Genomic DNA, 19,018 nt, shown 5'->3' on the forward strand with positions numbered 1-19,018 from the left:
CGCTCTCTTATCTCTCCCTCACAACCGGTAAGAACCCCTGTCCACCAATGCATATAATTATTTATTTTATTTTAATTCTGGCAATAATTTTTCACTTCCAATATAGACCGCTTCAATTTACTTTGCACATTATTTTGATTTTAGATTGCTTTACTGCTATTAATAAAACGTTTGAAATAAAAATATTCTGGAAAGAGTGCCTATTTTCTTGGAATTTATGTGGTCAGTGGACCACATACTGGAGAGTGGAGGCTGATATTATAACACCAGGGATTTTGGCACGTCAATAATGGTTTGAGACCACACCTCACCAGTGACTTCATGCAGTTGAGCTAATGTACAGACTACACAAACATGGTGCCGCTGTTAGCAATTGCAGAGTCAGGCAGTTATGGATCATGCAATCAACAAAATAGCAGAGAACCGAGAATGTGCAGAAGCAGCACCCGGCCTAGCTACAAGGGACATGCGAGCTGGAGGAGGTAGAAGGAGAGGATCCTCCTCTAGTGGTAGTGGATGCTCCTCTAGTGGTAGTTTATGCTCAGCTGAGGTGGGAGGCAGGGTATTTAAGAAAGAGTGTAATACCCCTGTTAGTCTCAAAAAATGGGAGGGATCCTAGCTTGGCAAGTTCTTACAAATTCATCAAGAGAGGGCTATCCTTAGTGCCATGTTACCATATCCAAGTAGATACATTTTTATGTGTATATTTCATATAAAAGATATAAATCAATCAAGGTAAAGATAGGAAACTTAAAAACACAGTGCAATCCGCTCTTTCTTATCATGTATGTGTTTAGCGAAAGAACTCAGTTCTGTTATTGCTGTACCATTAAAATCTAATATCTTCGGGGATTCCGTAATGCCTGGTGTGGTGCCAAGTGACTGGTGCATGGCAAATGTTGTGCCAATATTTAAAAAAGTTTCTAGAACTTTGCCAGGCAATTACAGGCCTGTAAGCTTAACTTCCATTGTGGAAGAAATATTGGAAGGGTTACTAAAAGACTATATACTGGAGTATGTGCCATCAAATAGTGTAATAAGTGACAGCCAGCATGGGTTCACTAAGGATAGAGGTTGTCAGACTAACCTGATCTGCTTCTATGAAGAGGTGAGCAGATGCCTGGATGGAGGAGCTGCTGCGGATATTGTGTTCTTGGACTTTGCAAAGGCATTTGACACTGTCCCTCATAGACATCTGATGGGTAAAATAAGGTCTATTGGTTTGGCAGGAATAATTTGCAATTGGATTGAAAACTGAACGATCGTATCCAAAAAGTTGTGGTCAATGATTCCTACTCTGAATGGTCACCAATTATAAGCAGTGTACCCCAGGTTTCTGTGCTTGGCCCTCTACTATTTAATTTATTTATTCATTATATATATGTAGGAATTAATAGCACTGTGTCTATTTTTGAAGATGAAACCAAGTTGTGTAGTGTAATATGGTCTATGGAGGATGGTCAGGACAGACTTGGACAAACTAAGTGTTTGGTCATCCACTTGGCAAATGAGGTTCAATGTGGATAAATTTTAGGTTATGCACCTGGGGGCTAATAATCAACAGGTAACATATGCCCTTGGGGGAGTAGATCTGGGAGAGTTCCTTGTTAAGAAGGACCTGGGTGTACTAGTAGATCATTAATTAAATAACAGAATGCAATGTCAATCAGTTGCCTCTAAATCCAGCAAGATATTGTCATGTATCAAAAGTGGTATGGATTCTCGGGATAGGGATGTAATATTACCACTGTACAAGGCATTGGTTCAGACTCACCTGGAATACGCCGTCCAGTTCTGGGCTCTGGTCCATAAAAAAAAAAAGCCGTGGAGCTGGAGAGGGTTCAATGTAGAGCCATGAAAATGATGAGAAGTATGCAGGGTCTCCGTTATGAGGAAAGATTAAAACAACTAGATTTATTTAGTTTGGAAAAGAAATGACTACGAGGGGACATGATTAATACATATATATCAATGGTCCATACAAAATATATGGTGGTAAATTGTTTCAGATTAAATCAAATTAAAAGACGAGAGGGCACCGTCTCCATCTGTAGAAATCAAGGTTTAATCACCAGAAGCACAGGGCTTTTTTACTATGAGAACTGTCAATTTGGTCACAGCAGGGACAGCAGAGAGCTTCCAAAAGGGTCTAGATGCCTTTTTACACCTAAATAACATTGATGGTTATGGTATATAGAATTGTTTCCCATAAGTCTCTTCCTCATCCTATCTCTTCCCTTCCTTGGTTGAACCAGATGGACACGTGTCTTTTTTCTTTTTGTATGTAATTGTGTTTTTATTAAAGTATTTTCAATAACAGAACAAAGGTTATCAAATACACATTATGCATTAAAGTTTTCCAATAGTAAACCATTAATAAAACTAAAAATATCAGGCATGGTAGTGAACACCATGAAAGCAGACCATAACAGTAAAATAATCAATTGACATTAAAAAGACTGTTTAGCACATTTACCAGAGAAAGTTAACTAGCAATTACTTGCGGTGCCAGTACAGTCTGCAGATAAATGTCTTCGTGGGATGGCTAAGTTCCATAGGCCTCAATCCAGATACCTTGGACAAGGTTATGAATACCATACGTTCATCATGCACTCAAAATAAACTGGTGGGAGGTGAAAAAGAAAATATAAATACAAACAAAGGAAACCACAGAGACCAACACAACGACATGTAACATTAGGAAAAAGACAGAAGGAAAGAAAGAAAAAAAAAAGCAAGGGGGTCATTCTCCTCTCCGTCCTAGCTCCTCTGCCCAGAAGTGGTCCCAAAGCTCCCAAGTTTTATTGAACAGTGGGACACGGTTGTTCAAAGAAGCAGTCAGAGATTCCATGCTGCAAGTCTCTCTTACCCTAGAGAGAAGGTCCAGTCGGGAGGGAGGGGCTTGTCTTTTCCCAAACTGCGAGATTAAACACCTTGCAGCCCATGAGGATGTGTAGACTCATTTTGGTAGCTGTCTTGGCCATGGGTTGGGGGAAGACATTCAGAAAGTAGAATAAGGGAGAGAGTGGAATTTCTACCGCTATGACTGTTAGGAGGAGAGCCTTCACCTCTTGGGTTGCAGATGTGAACATTTACAGAAAATATGTTGGAGGGTGCCCCCTGCTGAGCCACAATGCCAGCATATGTCTGGTGTGTCAGTAAACAATTTATGGGGTAAAGATGGGGTATGATACCACTGCAACATCAACTTGTACTGGTTTTCCTTATGCATTGTGTTTAGGGAAGTCTTGGCTGCCCTTTGCCAAATCAATCACCATGTTTCTTGGGAAAATATTCATTCTCTTACAATGTTTCCCATTTAGCGATATATGGGTGTGTAATGGGGTACTTTGTGTCCGGATGCAATAGTAACATGTATATTTCTCATATATGAGTTATGAGTAGCAGTTTTTCATTTATGTTCAAACACAGTGGGCGTGGAGACGGTCTCTAATTCATGTCAAGGACTGCAACAGGTGTCTAATGCGCATATAATGGAGGTTAGCAGGAACAGGATTCTGGACTGCGCTTCTCATTAACAACAATCCCCCGAGTGTGTATAATAATATATATATATATATATATATATATATATATATACAGACTCACCGGCCACTTTATTAGGTACACCATGCTAGTAACGGGTTGGACCCCCTTTTGCCCCTTCAGAACTGCCTCAATTCAACATAGATTCAACAAGGTGCTGGAAGCATTCCTCAGAGATTTTGGTCCATATTGACATGATGGCATCACACAGTTGCCGCAGATTTGTCAGCTGCACATCCATGATGCGAATCTCCCGTTCCACCACATCCCAAAGATGCTCTATTGGATTGAGATCTGGTGACTGTGGAGGCCATTTGAGTACAGTGAACTCATTGTCATGTTCAAGAAACCAGTCTGAGATGATTCCAGCTTTATGACATGGCGCATTATCCTGCTGAAAGTAGCCATCAGATGTTGGGTACATTGTGGTCATAAAGGGATGGACATGGTCAGCAACAATACTCAGGTAGGCTGTGGCGTTGCAACGATGCTCAATTGGTACCAAGGGGCCCAAAGAGTGCCAAGAAAATATTCCCCACACCATGACCCCACCACCACCAGCCTGAACCGTTGATACAAGGCAGGATGGATCCATGCTTTCATGTTGTTGACGCCAAATTCTGACCCTACCATCCTAATGTCGCAGGAGAAATCGAGACTCATCAGACCAGGCAACGTTTTTCCAATCTTCTACTGTCCAATTTCGATGAGCTTGTGCAAATTGTAGCCTCAGTTTCCTGTTCTTAGCTGAAAGGAGTGGCACCCGGTGTGGTCTCCTGCTGCTGTAGCTCATCTGCCTCAAAGTTCGACGTACCGTGTGTTCAGAGATGCTCTTCTGCCTACCTTGGTTGTAACGGGTGGCGATTTGAGTCACTGTTGCCTTTCTATCAGCTCGAACCAGTCTGCCCATTCTCCTCTGACCTCTGGCATCAACAAGGCATTTGCGCCCACAGAACTGCCGCTCACTGGATGTTTTTTCTTTTTCGGACCATTCTCTGTAAACCCTAGAGATGGTTGTGCTTGAAAATCCCAGTAGATCAGCAGTTTTTGAAATACTCAGACCAGCCCTTCTGGCACCAACAACCATGCCACGTTCAAAGGCACTCAAATCACCTTTCTTCCCCATACTGATGCTCAGTTTGAACTGCAGGAGATTGTCTTGACCATGTCTACATGCCTAAATGCACTGAGTTGCCGCCATGTGATTGGCTGATTAGAAATTAAGTGTTAACGAGCAGTTGGACAGGTGTACCTAATAAAGTGGCCGGTGAGTGTATATCACACATACACACACATGTTTTTATATATCGTCTTTATTCTCTTCTATTAGACTCTTCCATCTTTCAGTGCACCTAACACGGTGTATCCTTTATATCAGATACTTTGTATGCAACCATAGATTCTATATATCTACATTATTGATGTGTTTTTTCACTTATGAGGGCGTCAGTTACTTTGTATCTTTCGCTGCGTCTCTAACTGACATACTTACTAGTATGACCTCGCAGACCTCAAGACATGTCGGCACATCGTGGACCTCGCGGCGCATGCACCAAAATTAGTCACCTCCATGCATGTGCCGGCGTCTATTTAATGTAGCCAACAGTGGAAGGCGCGCTTTCACAGCGCTTCTGAGTGTCAAGGCTACTCAAAGTAAGTGCATACTCCTTATCATTATCATATAACCTCCTTTAGAAGGTATGTTCTTATAGACACTTTGCATCTCTCCATATAGATTCCGTCATTGCGGTATATACCTCTTCATATTAGATCTCTACTTAACCCTTCACACACAGAGGTAAGATCACTTCATATACAGTTTTCACCTTACCTCATCCTACTACAATTAGACTTTACAACAAGCTATGGTCTTTCCACCCCCCAGGTTCATTTTCTACAACTAACTGGGATCCGTACCCCCAGAGAGCCAGACCCATCGGGTTAGTTAATCTATCATGCATTTATCCTACTCGTTTATACTTCTTGAACTCATATATTTATGTATATATTGATGCATCGATGTATTGTTTTACTTCTTATATTCTGATGTTTTTATGAATATTTTTATGAATATTTTTGATATTTTATGTCATATCTTATGAAATTTCTGCATATTTTATACCCAAAGATATTAACAAAATGTGCAAACACCCTTACCTCCATAAGGTTGTAGTATGTCTATATGTAATTTTATACATTTTGCTCTGGCCGAGTGTGTGTATTTATATATTTTACTTTATGTTAGAACACTGTACCCATATTACGGACCCGAAGAAGGGAGTGTTTCGCCCCGTTGTTAATGACACGGTCCAGAATCCTATTTTTTTTCGTCTTCTGTTGATTGACCCGACTGGCCGGTACACTGTGTATCCCCGTCTACAGGACACGCTGCAAGCTCATTTCTCATAACTTAATACTTGACATAATATTACCAACTGTTGCTAGAAATGCCATTTCTGTATATTCATGTGCTGTGATACATTTTTTCTAATTATACTTATAAAGAGGGACAGAGGAAGGCTATTCCAGTTATTGAGCAGGGTCCCTATTTCACGTAAAAAGCCAGGGAAATTCTGTGCATACAAGAAATTGTAAGAAGGGGTAAAAAATATCTCCAAATATTTGTTAGCTTCTGTTTTCCAGTGGTATGGAATGCGGCCTTGAGTTGGTCCACCAGTGTTTGTGAGAGGTTGAGTGGTAAAGCCTCTGTTTTGGAGGTGTTAAAACAGAGGCGGCCATATTGTAACAATTGTGCTTGCAGGTTAAGCAGAGAGATTAAGGGTTGAGGTATGGTGAGCAAGATGTTGTCCGCAAATAGTCCCAGTTTAAATTGCTTATCTCTAAGTGTAACACCAAGAATGTTGGGGTCCTGTCGGATGATAGAGGCTAAAGGTTCTATGAAAAGTATAAACAGGAGGTGCGAGAGTGGGCCACTTGCGTTTTTGATCCGCAGAGATGGTGAGGACTCGTGCGGGAGTTTAAGTTCAGCCATGGGACCAAATACAACCCCCTCAGAGCCTGGAGGAAGAGACCTTTTAAATGCAATATTTTCCAATACCTGGAATGTAAAAGGCCAATTGAAATGGTCAAACGCCTTCTCGGTGTCCAAGCTGAGGATAAGAGCCTGGTCACCCTTCTTATTGACTAAATCTATAAGATCAATTGTTCTCCTAATGTTGTCACCACCCTGGTGGCATGGTACAAACCCTACTTGGTCCTTATGGATCAGCTGAGGAATACACTGAAGCAGTCGATTAGCCAGCAATTTCAAAAAAAATTTTTAAATCTGTGACCTATAATTGGTACAATTAGTTGCGTCTTTACCAGGTTTGGGAATAAGAGTAATATAAGAGTGAGTAAGGGTCGTGGTATGGGTTCGCCTTGTAGGAAGGCGTTATATCCCTTTGTCATGCAACAAAACTGAGGAGAACTTTAATGGTATAGATATGTCAGTCCATCCGGACCCGGGGATTTCCTGTTTGGCATTCCCTGTATTACTTCCTCAATCTCTTCCGGCGTTAGGTCTGCACTAAGGGCTTCAAATAGCCTCTGAAGGGAGTTCAGGGAGAAAGCAGCAACACAATTAGTCCACTATGACCCTCTTTCGAAGCTCTTCATCTAGAGGTAGAGTATCAGACAGGGTGTATCATTTTGAGTAGAAGTTGTGGAAATAAGACGCTATCGCTCTCGGGTCATGGAGTAAGCCCCCTTGGAGTCTCGAATAACATGCAGGGTTTGGTGATCTCTTTTTTCCCTTAATTGCTTCGCTAGTAAGGATTGGGGCTTATTACCTTAACCAGTAACCAGTAACTTTTCTACCGTCTGGGTCTGGATTTCCCTGAGCTGCTCTCTTGTCCCAATTAATTGCCAACAGTGCCGCCTCCTGCTTGCCTATTTCCTTCCACAGTTCTCTTTCCAGGTGGGATCTATTTTTTTTTTAAGCCTAGTCCCCTGCTCTATGCAATGGCCTCAGAATACTGCTTTGTGGGCCTCCTACATCATAGATACAGAGGGGCAGAACCCTCATTAAACTGGAAATACTTCTCAGGGCTATGTCTAGCTCTTCTTTGATCAATGGTTTCTTAAGAAAGGTATTCATTCAGGCACAAGTGGCACGCCCTGACCATAGAGAAATCTTCTTTAAGCTCTAAGGAGACAGGCATGGTCCAACCACGATATATCCCCCAGCTCTGTAGATTGCATAATTCTCAAAATCTGTATATCTCCAAGCCAGTAGTCTATACGGGTATGGGTACCAAGAGGGGCAGAATAAAAAGTAAAGGAGCGGTCTCCAGGGTTACCCACTCTCCACAGATCATACCCTGCAAAACTTCTGACGGCCCTATGAAATGCTGCCGAGATGTGCTTTGCGACCTAGTCGTAGGAGTGGAGTCTATTGAGATCTATGTTTTCTGAGAAAATAACATTGAAGTCTCCGCCTTTCAGTAATGGTGCTGGTGAGAACCTCGCTAGCTTATTGAAAACTTTAGTGATGAAACGGACCTGTGACGTATTGGGAACGTATATATTGCATAAAAGTATAGGTGAGCCATACACTTTGCCCTGGAAAATAATGCAGTGGCCATTAGGGTTCGTCGTCACAGATTCAGGCACAATAGGGCAGGAGGTCGAGAATAGAATTGCTACTCCCGCTTTCTTACTGTCTGTGGACGCCATATAAGAAACTGGATAGAGATTCCTGGCAAAGTTAAAGGACACCTGTCATCAGGTCTGTGTCACTTGTCCTGTCACTACTAGCTGTTGGAGCAGTTCACAAGGATCCCATTACAGCCTTTATCTAGTCATTTCATAAATTAATCATTATAAAATCACCTATTCTTGATTATGTAAATGAGGCTGGTTACATGGTCAGAGGCAGTGATGTCACTCCTGTTACCCCTCCCCTCTCCTCCCCCTGCTCATGTCTGTGTGTAATGTATAGTAAAGCAGTGCTAGTGTGTGTGCTGTATCTGCTGACATGCTGCATCCTCCTAATACACATGTGAGAGACACAGACATCAGCTACACAAGTACCTGACATGTTCTGCTATATCATGGCTGCAGCCTGGAGCTGTTGTATCTCTCCTATACACACAGGCTGCAGGGGGCATGGCTGCCAGCACCAGAAAGCACATCATTATACAGCCTCAAACCATTATACAGGCTGTCAGTCAAGCACTGGGGGTGTGGCTGTGCCTCCCACTCATGAATAAGCCGGACAGCTTGAATATGCTAATGACTCATTGGACATTTCACAGGTCATTTGCATACAGCTTTAGGACCTCATTGCTTAGGTTTACAGGCATGTAGAGGGACAATGAAGTGATAGAGGCAATACTTTCTAATGGCAGTTTATGAAAATATATTTAGTTCAGGGGGGTTATTTTGCATGACGAGTTCTCTTTAAGAGTGCCTGTGGCATCATAGTATGTCTCCTGCAGGAACACCACATCTGCTTTAGATCTATTCACCTCGTTAAGCGTTAGATGTTGCTTTTAAGCTGAATTGAGCCCTTTCACATTTAGTGTCAGGAGTTGGACCATGGTGAACTAATTAAAGAGTATGTGTGAATGTAGTGCACACTGCACACCTGTATAGTATATACACGGGAATAGCTCTAAATCACTAGCGGTAGTCAACCAATCGGTGCCGTGTTAGACTAATGTGGCAGAAACACAGGGAACAGAGACAGGGGGGGGGGGGCAGGACACACACAAAACGAAGCAAACAGTCAATAGGGGAAGAACAAAAAGAAAAAGGAAGAGAAAAAATTCTCAATTCTAAACCGGAAGGGGGAGCAATCTCCCTTCACCGGTGTAGGTCAACTGCAACTGGCCCCGTCTCCCAAAACATAGGAGGCACAGTCGGTTAATGTGGATTCGCCTCTCTCCACTGACAACCCACAGGGGCGCTTAATATTAATTAATAATGAAGGAGGGCGGTGCCCCAGGAACGCAGGCAAATATGACCCCCTCCTATTCTGCATCTGCGATTTCGGTGGGAGAAGGAGGTCCCAATTATCCAACCTTGGAGTAGGGATGTTCCATATATTACAAAATTCCTGAAGATCTTCAATCATACGAAGTGTCGTTGTTATTCCGTCTTTGCTAGACGACAAGGCGAAGGGAAAGTTCCTGCAATAAGAGATACTATGACAAAAATCAGCAGTGGTCGCATGACCATCCTCTTCAGCAGTGTAATCCCCGAAGAACCTAATACAACTGGACCTCATTGCCATTGAAAGTAAAGTCCCTATTTCTCCTTTCAAAGGACATGAGGCGCTCTTTCAATTCAAAATCATGTACACAGCAGATAAAGTCCTGCGGGTTCGCTCCAGAGGCAACTGCATAGACTATGATACAATGATATTGCAAAATGGAGAAAAAGTGGTGTTCCGGACATTCGGCCGCTATTTTCCATTACAGGCTTCTAAACCAGAAATTATTGTTGTTATATATTGATAGTTTGGACATTATGGGATGTGGCGATGCCTTACATGTTTTTTACTGATTATTTTTATATCTGTTCTAAGGAAAGGGGGGATTTGAATTTTTAGGGTTTTTTCAAATGGGGATTTTGATACTGGCACAATTTAATATATGGCCAGATAACATTTGTAACACGCGAGGCTATCATGGAGACAGATTGTCGCTCCCCAATGACATTACAGAAAGCGAGAATCTAAGTCAATATGGCAGCACATCGGCCTCTTACCACAGCGGACAGCTTTGCTCAGAGGGTTAACACCCTTTTACCAAAGGGGTAAAACCAGTGACCGGTACTAGCAATAATTGCGGGTCTTACCGGGGGGTATTTACTGCAAACAGCCTCCTTATATGGAGCCCTCTCCACACAGCTGCAGCTTGCCTGTAACGTACTAATACGTCACATGTGGGTAAGGGGTTAAGCTGAGATTGTCTATAGAACGGATCTTGTGGGACAGCAGAAACATGGTTAGAATTTTATCCGTACTCCCACTTCCGTCAGCTGTCTTCCTGCCCCCCAAACCAAGTACACACGTGTCATGGACAAAGTTGAGGTCTCCAATGCCAGCAACAGTTAGATCCCTTCATGGGATGAGATCCTCGACATAACAATTGATGGCTGCACAAGGGTAATCACTGCACCTGTATCCCTCAAATGCACTATAACTTCTGGTAATAACTAACTCCTGTCACTAACCACCTCCTTATGCCCACCCGCAAATAAAACAGAAGGTAAAGAAGTAGTTGGTTTGGGAAAGTCGGTCTTTTTTTATATGCCCTACTTGGTAGCAAACAAAACACCTGTAGTGATCTCGAGCAGGCTTGGGTTTCCCCCCTTTCCATCCTGAAGCAGCAGGCTTTCGTGTCTTGGGCACTCTACTAGCAACAAAAACATCTGCCAGCTGGGCAGCCTTTTCTAGGGTCTTGAGCTCCTGTTACTGAATAAACTGTTTCACTTCAGCAGGACAGGTGTAGATGAACTGATCAATCGCCATGAGACTGTCCATATCCTCTAGGGTGGAAATTTCCTGCAGACCCTTTCAAATCCTTATAGAAAGACATCCAGGTCTCCATTATTCTCCAGGACAGGAAAATAATCCAGATGGGGCCCAAAGTAAACACTGTCAATGGACTCACCCTTGGGTGATAGTGAAGCAGGGTGTTACTATTAGAGCTGTATCTGAGCTATCTGCAGCTTGAACTCCCGCATTACCTGGTGCTCTTGCATTAATCCTCATCTCACAATCACCAATCTGCTGGAGGAGTAGAGAAAAAGAGTCGCCCCCATACTCTTGTGCCGCCATGCCAAGCCGATTCTTGAGTGACATCTATAGGTTCCTCTAAAGCTGGAGGTCCCTGATCCAATTGTGCAGAAGCATGGAGACTTCACAGCAAATGCTACTAGTGCTTGAATTAACTTTGCTTTGTGCTGGCCCTGTAAAAGCCAAGGGCTAGGGCCACAGGTTTGGGGGTTACACAATGCCACACAGATAAACAACAGTTTAAATTCTCAACATAATATTTACTCACAGAGAAATATTGTACAGAGTATTACAACAAACACTATACCCCTAGTTCCCTAGTTACTTGAAGTGGTGATAGGTACAAGTCCTTTAAGAAAATGTCTTTTCTGGATCGGTCCCTCGTTGTGATGCACTCTAAGTATTACGCAATACTATTTGTAATCCACAGGTAATTGCTGTCTTCTCCTTAGAAGAAAAGTGAGGGCCTATCCAAGGGAAAGAGGGGCATTGGCCTTTTAAAAGCCAAATTTGACAGGCATCCTTTACATGTGTCAGGATGCATTTGGAGAGCCCTAGTGGTATCAAAACTGAGGGGAACCCCAAGAAGTATCACCATTTTTAAAGGTACATCCCTTTGAGAATTTAGCATGGTTTAAAATGTGACCCTACAGGTGTTTAGGCCCCTAAAAGGAAAAGATGAACATTTTCCTAAAAAAGTCACTTTACTTCTAATTTTTGTAAGCCATAAGGGATTAAAGATGAAACAACCCCCCCAAAAAATAGTAGTGTACTACTATTTCTCCCGGGTATATTGCCCCACATGTGCAAATAAAATGTTGTATGGTTACACAGTAAGGCTCTGAAGGGAAAGAGGGACCTTGGCCTCCTAGAAGTCAAATTTGACAGACATCCTTTGCTTGTGTCAGGATTTAGCGAGCCCTCGTGGTACAATATATGTGTATATGTCCGTAAAGGAGTTTGAATAAATTAGGTCCTAAAAGGATAAAAGGTGAAAATTTTCCTATAAAGGTCACTTTTACCCCTAATTTTTTATAGCCACAAGGGATAAAAAATTATAATAACCCCCAAAAATGTGTAAAACTATTTCACCCGAGTGTAGAAGTATTCCACATGTGCATATAAAATGTATGGCACACAGAAGGAAAGAGGGATGTTTGCCTTTTAGAAGCCAAATTTGACAGAAATACTTTACATGTGTCAGGATTGTCCGACGATTGCACTGTGCTGCGATTCAAGAAGATCATGCCCCCGACTTACTGAATGTATCGCATCCCCGATCAGGTCCGCCGGAGTTCACCATCTTCCTCCCGATGTATGTAAGTGGATGGCTTGCGACACAATTTTTAAGTTAAATCCCGTGGTTTGTCCGAATCCGTTGGATCCTGATTTGTGTCGCATGAAAGCTGGCGCAATTGCGACAGAATCCGATCGCGTGCGACACAATAACCTTTTAAATGCGGCGCAAGACGGAAATAGTCAGAATATTTAACGTTTGTGCAGTCCGCAGACCCTTAGTAAATGAGCCCCATTATGTGCAATGGATGCCCTAGATGGAAATTGCAGTCATTTCTGGAAAGTTTGGTGCCCAGTATGTGATGCCTGTTATGTAATGCCCTGTGTGTGGTGCCAGCTATGTGACACACAGTTTGTGCCACTGTGAAATGTCAGGTCTCTGATTAGCCATGTTTCTTAATGCGAGAAAGACACAACATTAGCCAGAAAACACAACAGGGCTCTGGAATGATAAAGCACCTGGAATATCAATAAAAAGAAAGAACCTGGAGAATCATAAAGGATGTGCTAACAAATCCAGAGACTTGAAGGGGAAATAGAAAACCTAAATAAAAAACATAAAACCCACCCAAGTGACTCTAGTTTGCAAACTTCATCCCACAATGAAATAATCAAGGGGTTTGGTGATCAATTTGACCTAATAGTTGCAAGAATAACTCCATTTACCAAAATGAATTCTCAACAAGGTTGGACGTAAATTGTGAATGTGTTGCGTAGAAGGTGGTGGAATATACCGGGGACAACTAAAATTTTGTCACTATGGAGTACTCCCAGGACTCGTAGTATATAATGTACTTCCTAACCCCAACTTTTGGAACAGACTCCTTCCAGGAGGTTCAGCAGAACAACTTTTGGGAAGCTTGTCCAGTTGAAATGGCACCCCCAGAGACTGACGAAGAGGGTTTCTTGGGCTAGCTAATATAAACCCACTGGGTTTTTGCTCCTAACCCCTACTGTGGCCTCCTGACACAGTACAGGCGGTAGCTGAGAGGAGGATACTGTGTAAGTTGAAATCTATTCTGGAGAATAGCTCCCATCCCATGCATGAGACTGTGGTGGCATTGGGTAGCACCTTCGGTGAACAACTGCTTCACCCCAAGTGGGGAAGGGAGCGGTATCGGAAGTCATACCACCCCACTGCGATCAGCCTGCTTAACAAAGAATGCCCAAACGGAAGTAAGCAGTGCTCACCACCAAACCAATCCCTGCATTTCCCATCCACAGACTGAATACCAAACTGCCGATCATTGCTTGTCTGTTTTTTTTTTTTTTTACTTTTTATCCCTTTTTTCTTTTTGTTTATCTATCTCTAATATTATTGTTCTGTCATTGTTTGTACTACACTCTATGTATTTTCTGTATTCTCTCTGCTGCTGTAACGCTGTGTATTTCCCCACTGTGGGACTAATAAAGGATTATCTTATTTTACCGAGATTAATTTTCACTTGCTGCCCCTCCCCAAAGTGAGTTAGCTTTTTACCAAAGTGTTTTTTTTTTTAACTACATAACTTTTGATATAAGGATGAAATAATTGCATAGTTGCCTCCAACCAACTGGGCACTGTGGTACCTCACACCATATCAGGTAAGAGGGATGCTTGTTCAGCGATGGGGGTATAGGTGATTTAACTGGGTTATTGGAGTTTAATCTACTAATATCTACCCTCTGACCCAATGCAGTTAGCCGGATCTCATAACTCTCATGGGTTACATCCAAGTTAATGAAAGATGACAAGCTCTGGACCAAATACTGCTCAGCATATCTCTTTCATCATTAGGTGGTGTGATCTTATCGTATTCTCCTGCAGACCACTTTTGATGTGGTGTGTGTGACGGCCCCCCTCCTGTGCGCTTCCTTGCCTAGTTGGGTTGCAGACATCTATTACTCTTCATATTATGAATACAATAAAGAGGGCTTCAATCAATAAATCATGGCCATCTTTTGTGTTCTTACTACAGCCATGCTCACACAAATACTGCACTTGCATGTCAGGCTATTACTCCTCTAATGCAAAGGTGTTTAGATCTAAATGCTTGCATCTGATAAGTAGCAGCAAGTTTTTTTTAACATGGAAAAACACATGCTGCTACTTACTGTAAGCAAGCATTTAGGTATTAACGTAATTGCTTCAGGGAAGAGATACTCTAACTATCCCGAGGCTGAATGGTTTCCGAAGATTTGTTACAATGAGCCAGTGACTCATTGTAATAATTCATATGCAAAAACTCCATATGCTACAATACACTTGTATTGCAGTATATGCTAGGAATAATCTGACCATCTAGGGTTAATGTACCCTAGAGGGTCTAAGAAATTATGAAAAAAAAAAGAAAAAAGTTTAAAAAAATTGTAAAAAATTAATAAAATATTAAAAATTCAAATCACCCCCTTTCCCTAGAACTGATATAAAATATAATAAACAGTAAAAATCACAAACACATTAGGTACCGGCGCATCCCAAAATGCCCGATCTATCAAAATATAAAAACGGTTATAACCAGCAGTGACCTTCAAGACTGGAAATGGCACCAAAAATTCAGAAATGCGACTTTTACACCTTTTACATGACATAAAAAATTTTATGAAAAGTTATCAAAATGTCACACCGTCCTCAAAATGGTAGCAATGAAGACATCGGCTCTTTTTGCAAAAAAAAAAAAATTACATAACACACAGCTCCATACACCAAATTATGAAAAAATTATTAGCTTCAGAAGATGGCAATATTTTTTTTTCCTTTTTCGTACACATTCGTTTATTTTTTGAAAATCTATTAAAACGCAATAAAACCTGTATAAATTTGCTATAACCACGATCGCACCGAACCAAAGAATAAAGTAGAGGTGTTATTTGGAGCGCAGATTGAAAGTTGTAAAAACTGAGCCCACAAGAACGTGACGCACATGCAGGTTTTTTTTCAATGTTTCCACATTTGGAATTTTTTTCCTGCTATCAGTACACCACATGTTATAATAAATAACATCACGGGAAAGTAAAATATGTTACGCACAAAATAAGCCCTCACACAGGTCTGTACACGTGAAAATTAAAAAGTTATGGATTTTTGAAGGTGGAGAGCGAGAAATGAGAAAAAAAACCCTGCGTCCTTAAGGGGTTAAGTGGAAGAAATGTGTTTTAAAACACAACCAAGCGGGGCGTGGCTCAACTTCCTGAATGAGCAGACGCATCTGTGAAGAGCTCCGCTACCAAGAGAGCTTTATCAGCATAACCCTGCCGAAATATAGACCGTAAACATACCTTGGTCTTGGGTCAGACATTCCTCCAGCCGCAGGTCGAGTACCATGAGCAAAGCCCGAAGTTCCGCCGCTGCTGAGAGGCCCAAAGGGTTTGCAAGATCAGGGCCCCATAATAGCGCCACGTCACCACCATGTGCGCAGTTGGAACAAACAGCATCAGAGTCTGATGATGCAGCTGCTCTGGAAGACGCAGAACCTACGCTTAAAGAAGTTTCTGCTCAACTTCTAGCTGCTATACAACACTCCACGGTATCGTTGACCACCAAAATTGAAGAGATACGAATGGATGTCGGTCTTCTTCGACAAGACATGCAAAAGCTAAGAGACCGGGTGAAAGACACGGAAGAGCGCATATCACAAATTGAGGACGACAATGTCCTGGTGCAAGCCCAACTTGTGTCATTAGAGAAAGCGGCTGAAATGTGGGCCCAGAAGTCGGACGACTTGGAAAATCGCCTACGGCGAAATAACATCAGAATGCTGGGCTTACCAGAGAGATCAGAGGGAGCTGACCCCATCACATTCATGGAGAAGTGGATTAAAGAGATGCTACCACAATTGTCTGTTTCGTCGTTATACGCTGTGGAGAGGGCGCACCGAGTCCCTGCCAGACCTCTCCCACCTGGAGCTCCTCCGCGCCCTATGCTGGTACGCATACTATACAGCAAGGACAGAGACACCATCTTGGGAGCTGCCAGGCGTGCAGGTACCATTTCATATCAGAGCAGCAATGTGGCTATGTACCTGGACTTTTCTGCAGCCCTTCAAAAATCACGGGCCACGTTTTTAGGAGTGAAGAAAAGACTCCGTGAGCTACAAATCCCTTACTCTATGGCTTTTCCGGCTCGCCTACGTGTTGTGCATGAAGACCGTGTCATATTTTTCAACTCACCAACAGCAGCAGACGACTGGCTGAACACCAGGAGGCGTCCCTCCATTTTCTCTTATTCGCTGCACGCTTGTCTGATGCTACAAAAGCTTACTAGGACCCTACCTGCTAAGTATACTCTATGTCTGTCCGTGATAATGTGTTTCTCCATTAACCAAACATGGCGAGGCTTGCTCCTAGGTGGACAATATAATAAGGCTAAATGGTTCACACTCGAACCTAAACTGATATATATATATATATATATATATATATATATATATATATATATGTTCTACTTATATACGTGTTTCCCATGCGGGAGTAGTGAAATGTATAAGATTAATACTTATGTCTGGTGCCCTCCGACCCTGGAGAGAATGTGATGTTATGTATTTAACTTTATATGGTCTATGCTTTATAAGTATCATAAGATGAAGCTCTACCCGGGAGTGTTAGCTTGCGCTATCTGATTTTATCTTAAGCGCAGGCTACCCCGTACTATTTCTGAGCAGTTGGTTCGAGGTTTAGATCAACTGTTCTTGGTTGCTTTGATAGAGTGTTGCAGAGTTGCTCCTGTTGAGCAAGTTATAAACAAGAGTATTAGATTGGGATTTAAGCTTTTGTATTTACAGTTATCATAAGGTATTATGGCTCTCAAATTAATGTCATGGAACGTGAGAGGACTGGGGGACAATCGTAAGCAAAATATTGTAATGTCATGTATTCAGGGCCACTTACCTACTATCATATGTCTCCAAGAGACCCATTTAACCCAGGCGAACGTTAGACTACTTCAGAAACCCTGGGTACAATGGGCACAACATTCAACACATACGTCCCACTCTAGAGGAGTCTCGATTTTAGTTCACCGATCAGTATGATGGGAACCAGGTCTAGTGAAAGGGACCCCGAGGGCAGATACTTATTTGTTCAGGCTTGGGTAAATTGCCATCAATTTGTCATCCTTGGCATATATAATCCTCCCTCCTCCCCCCTAACCATGCTGCATGAAGCCGCCTATTTTGCATCTCAGTTTCTGCATGCTACCTTGCTATGCATGGGCGATTTTAACGCTCTGCATGATAACATCCTAGACAAACATAAAAATGACCCCGTACAGGAACCTCTAGATTCTCAGACCCCCCCTGGCTTGACTGTTTCTAGAGCTTGGATGGACTGACCTCTGGAGGTTGCAGCATCCACAGACTAGAGAGTTTACGTGTCATACCCCTGGCAGGAATACCCTTTCAAGGATTGACTATGTATGCGGAAATAGCAATACAGTAGCGCTGCTACATAAAATCACCCACCTGCCGAGAGGCGTTTCCGACCATACCCTTATTCTGGCAGACCTTAGATTCCCAACGTCACATACCTATACCAATCCGCGCAAAATTCATCCATTCTGGTTTTCTCTTCTGCCTGCCACTGACCGAACCCCTGCACTAATTGAGAAGTACCTGGCCAGTAATGACGTGTCAAATTTGCATTCTGCATACTGGGATGCGCTGAAAATATATATAAGGGGATGTTTGCAGTCTGCAGACCCATATAAAGAGAGACACGCGTAGGGAGGAAGAAGAACTGGGAGCCCTTTGCTCCCGCCTAGAGACTATTTACACTGAAAATCCCACTGACTCCAACAAAGAAAGATGGCTGACCACTGGCAGACAATATTTGCAATGCCTATATGAAAAAGATAAAAGGAGAACCTTTTTTGTGCACCAAAAACATTTTGAATTAGGAAATCAGTCTAGTAGTTTGCTGGTGCAGCTAATACACCAGAACACAGCTTCACCTACGGTCCTACAGCTGGCTTCTCCTGCTGGAGGTGCTATTACCTCTAATGATGAGATTCTGGCGGCTTTTGCAGAATTCTATAGCACACTCTACTCTAAACAGATAACATCCTCTTTGACTGAGATCGACGCCTACCTAGACACTATTGACTGTCCAGGGTTCAACCAAGAACAACGGGACTTGCTTGATGCCCCTTTCACAATTGAGGTACAAGAGGCTTTGAAATTAATGGCTAGGGGTAAGGCCTCCGGACCTGACGGTCTCCCCTTAGAAATGTGGATCCAATACCAAGAGATACTGTTACACCCAATGCTGCAAATGCTCCAAATCTCGTTCGAGAAAGGTATCCTTCCTGAGTCTTTTTATAGGGCTAATATAGTGGTTATCCTTAAACCTGATAAGAATCCGAAAGAATGTGGCTCTAATAGGCCCATTTCTTTGCTGAATATTGACTATAAAATCCTAACCAAGATTATGGCCTGTAGATTGAATAAAGTCATC

General features: G+C 42.4%; 1 protein-coding gene across 9 annotated transcripts in view; it reads right to left on the bottom strand.

The window, feature by feature from the left end:
• MTRR (5-methyltetrahydrofolate-homocysteine methyltransferase reductase) overlaps positions 1–19,018 on the bottom strand; it is a 517,819-nt gene that overhangs the window by 223,759 nt on the left and 275,042 nt on the right. The window lies entirely within an intron of this gene.

The sequence above is a fragment of the Engystomops pustulosus genome, chromosome 5, assembly GCF_040894005.1.
Source record: "Engystomops pustulosus chromosome 5, aEngPut4.maternal, whole genome shotgun sequence".
Taxonomy (NCBI): Eukaryota; Metazoa; Chordata; class Amphibia; order Anura; family Leptodactylidae; genus Engystomops; species Engystomops pustulosus.